Source organism: Hylobates moloch, unplaced genomic scaffold, assembly GCF_009828535.3.
Source record: "Hylobates moloch isolate HMO894 unplaced genomic scaffold, HMol_V3 SCAFFOLD_3018, whole genome shotgun sequence".
NCBI lineage: Eukaryota > Metazoa > Chordata > Mammalia > Primates > Hylobatidae > Hylobates > Hylobates moloch.
In genome coordinates, this window is record NW_026655293.1 from 1 (window position 1) to 4,241 (window position 4,241).

The 4,241-nt window shown below is 61.0% G+C and overlaps 1 pseudogene; it reads left to right on the forward strand.

The window, feature by feature from the left end:
* Nucleotides 1-2,448: 2,448 nt before the first annotated feature.
* LOC116465108 (synaptotagmin-15B-like) overlaps nucleotides 2,449-4,241 on the forward strand; it is a 4,775-nt pseudogene continuing 2,982 nt past the window's right edge.

The window sequence follows — 4,241 nt, forward strand, 5'->3', positions numbered from 1 at the left end:
ACTGCAGAGAGATGGGTGGTGGGGGGATGAGAATGGGAGGGGAGCCTGGAAGACAACAGCTGGGAAGGGGAGTGGGTGCAGCATGGAATCTGAAGAGCTGAGAGGAGGCCCACGCAGAGCTCCAGATGAGAGGTGATGGAGGGCTGGGCGAGGTTTTTGCCATGATAGAGATGGACGGAGGAAGAACAGCTGTCAGGACTTGGCGACACAGAGAAAGATGGGGACTTTGGAAAAGCACAGCATGGGGGACGAGAGATGGCAGCTCTGGGCCTGGCACTCAGGAAGTGCCAGAAGGGATTCCCTTCTCAAAAAACATCCCACTACCCAACTCCACCCCCAGAACAGCCTGAGTACAGCTCGGGTGCAATCATGGAGGCAGCTGGTGTGGATGCCATGCCCCATTGGGGTAGTCAGGTGGGGGTGCATGGCAGCTGGGAGAAGGGGTCAAGATAGCTGATGGGTTCCATGTAGGAGTCCCCTGAGCCTTGCTAGCTGCCTGAGTCCAGTGTTGAGGCACACTGAACTCTAGACAGAGGAAGGGGAAATGTAAGCCACCCCTCCCAGGGTACCGCATGGACAACATGGTCCACACAATGGTCCTAGAGACATCACATCCTCATCCCCCAACCCCATGACTACATGGCAAAAGGGGCTTTGCAGGTGTGATTAAGTTAACGATCTTGAGATGGGGGTGGTGGTTATCCTGGATTATCTGATGAGCCTCTTATAGAGAAACGCCACACTCTGAGATGAATTCAGGAGTCCTTTATTAGCCGGCAACCGAGAGACGGCTAGTGCTCAAAATTCTCTCCACCCCGAAGAAAGGGCTAGATTTTCTTTTATACTTTGGTTTAGAAAGGGGAGGAGGAGACTAGCTGAAGCAATCTTACAGAAGCAAAACAGGCAAAAAGTTAAAAGACAAATGGTTACGGGAAAACAAACAGTTCCAGGTGCAGGGGTTTTAAATCCATCACAAGGTGATAGACGCAGGGGCTTTGGGTACCATCAACCGGACACAAATGTGGGGGCTTAGGGTACTATCAACTGGGCAAATTCCTGGGAACTGTGGATATAGCTTGCCACAGTATCTTATCTGTTAATTGCATTCTTTGATGTGCTGGGAATCAGCTTGCACAAGTTAAGTCCTCGAGGAAGGGGGGTGGGTAAGGGGCTGCAAGTGAAGGAGTCAAAATGGAGTCTGTCTAGCTCTCTCAGCTAAGGGACAGTCAATTCAGGTTAAAACAAGGTAGGCTATCACACTTACAAGAGGGAGGCAGAAAGAGTTGATGTGAAATGACCCGGAGCGGGAGAGGTTAGAAAAGGCTGTGCTGCCGGCTTTGAAGACAAAGGAAAGGGCCACTAGCTGGCAGCCTCTAGGAGCTGGAAACGCTGGGAAACAGCTCCCTTGCCTCCAGAAGGCATAGGCCCTGCCAATCCAGTTTAGATTCCCGACCCCCAGAACTGTGAGATAATATGCGTGTGGCTTAAACTACTCAATCTGTGGTACTTTGTTGCAGGGGCAACAACAAACATACAGACATATAACTCAGATCCGAGGCCTTCGGTGGGACCCAGGCCCCATTTCCTGAGACACCTGCCCCCACAGCGACCTCGGGGAAGCAGAAGTGGGGGAGGATTCTCCAGACACCACAGACTGTCTCCAAGCAGAGCGGAGAGCCAGTTAAGCGCACAGCTGAGGACAGTTACTGGGTGAAGAGGCCTGGGTCTCCGCCTTCTCATGCCCCCACCGCCCAGACCCTAGAAGGGGAGTGGCTGCGGCCTGTGCACCCTGGCGCTGAGGGCTCCCAGACCCGGCCCAGTGGGGCACCCCAGTTCACCACCCTCCCCGCCTTAGGTGAGCCAAAGCCCAGGCAGGGTGGAGCCTCACGCACACTGACTGCCCCCTAGGACAGGCACAGGTGACGCGGGGGTGTGGGACCCAGGTTATGACTCTGGACACAACCTTCAAGGCTGTAAAACGAGAAGGCCCATCCCCCCAAAACACGCACTCCCCCACAACCACCCCTCCCCCACACACACACACACTCCCCTGCACCACAGATACACACATTCCTTTCGCTCCCCACTCAGACGCCTCGAGGTCTCAGACGCTCCCCACCAGAGCCTCGGCGGGGGAACCATAGGGGTGCGGCCAGGGCGTGCCAAGGGGTGACCAGAGAGGACGCGCAGCGACCTTACTCCCACCTTTCCCGCAAGGCGCGTTCGCCAGCCTGGACTAGTGGGCACGGGCCCTGCGTTCTAATAATCACCATAATAATAGGCGCTGGGGGTACAGAGGGGACCCAAGCGACGCTGGCCTCCATCCGATAACCACCCTAACAGGGGCTGGGCCGCGCCGCTCCTCCGCTCTAAGTGCTCCTTACATGCTTCGTAAGTTACCAACCAGCAGGCCAGCCGCCCTTACGAGAGCCCCTCACGGACATTAACCCAATTGAGGAGACTGAACCCAGAGTGCGGACGTTAAGTTGTCCCAAATCGCAGGGCTGGCGAGTGAGGAGCCTGAGTTGGAACCCAGGAGCTTCTGGAACCCGCTCCAGAATTACGCTCTCGACCGTTTTGTCCGCTGAGAGCGAACGGGTGCGCGAGCGCCGCATCCCTGCCCAAGACCGTCAGGCGGGCAGCGCTGGGGCCCGGGACCCGCGCGGAGACTCCACCCCGGGATCCGGGAAGGCTCCCTCGTGCCGGGGTCGGAGCTGCGCCTGGAGGGGCCTCGGCTTGTGGAGGATCTGGGAGGGCGGGGGCTCAGTCCTGGCCACCAGGTGTGAGGGGTCGCGTGCGGGGCCCTGTGTCAGACGCGGCGGTGAAGGCTGTAGTTCTGCTCTCCGGGATGGGGGTGGTACTCTCACCCCACCCTGCCCCAAGCCGCAGGGAGCCCCGGGCGCCCAGGCACTGGCGCCCGGGACCCGCCCTGGCCGGAGCCCTGCGGTTTCCGGGAGCTCACGGTCGGCTCTGCGCCCCTCCACCTCCGGGCCTGGGCCTGGGCCAGGGACGGGCTGGGGCGGGACTGCGGCCTCCCGGCGCTGGGTCCCTGCCCCTGCCGTGCACTGCGCGGCTCCCAGCGCCGCAGCTGGGCACCAGCGCCACCATGGACCGCCCCCGCGCCCGCCCGACGGCGCCCCGCCGCCCTTTAAGAGCCGGCCTGGCAGCCCAGCCCCAGCCGCCCAGACCGGCGAGACCAGCCTGCGGGTGCAGCCCCATGGCGGGTAAGCAAGCCTCGCCTCCCCAGCCCAGCCCCGGCCCCTCTGCGACCCTTCCGGCACTTGCCTCAGCCGCACCGCCCCCGCTGGGGCGCAGCGCTTGCCCTGCCCGGCCTCGGCGCGCTCTTCGAGGGGCGCTAGGATGGAGTGGAGGCTGAGGCCCGCTCTTCGCGGTCAGTCGCGGCTTAGGAGGTGTGGGGGGTCCCGCCTTCTCACCACCCCACCCAGTGCAGACCCCTGAGACCGGGATGCCCCGCGGCCGCACGTCACCCTAAGAGAGGCACCTTTTTGGCCCGCCCCAGGTGGCCAGCGGTTGGAACCCAGCGTCTGAGCACCCCCGGGGCGAAGCCTCCTAGGTCCCACACATGCGGACGTGTGAGGGCCAGCAGCAAAGGGGCCTGCCCGCTCTTCCTCCCCACCCCGTCCACCGCCTCCCACCAACTCGCCTAAGCACGTGCTCACCTTGATAGACGGCTAGGGGAGGGAGCGGGTGTTAGAGAAGAGTCCAGCCTTGCAGCAGGTTCCAGGGCCCCAGAGGGTAGAGGTCTGATTGCAGACCAGGGGGAAAGTACCTTTCAGGGCTTTCCTTAACTGACTGCGTCCACACCCCAGCTCCCCTCCTGGCCTCAACAGGAGCCCAGGGGATATGGAGGTTCTGGTGAGGGCAGGTTTGATTTCTACTCAGAAGCGCAAGGAAATGGCTTCTTTAAGCGACAATCCCAAGGGCAGGGCCAGCTGTTTTCCAAGGAAAACTAGAAGGTTCTGCCCCGGGCTCTCAGACCCTGGGGTAAACGGCTTCTCCTCTGAGAGCTGGCGGAACCCAGCCAGCAGCATCCCTCCTGGAACCCGTCCGAGCAGGCCTGCTCCTATCACTCCTAAGATCAAACCCAGAGGTAGGGTTGCTGCCCTAGTTCTGCCCCAGCAGGCCAGGGCTGTGAGGGAGAGTGGCTTTCCCAGGCAGGCATCACAGTACTGGTGGTCTCTGCCCCCAGAGCAGCTGGCCCTGGTGATTGGGGGCACCAT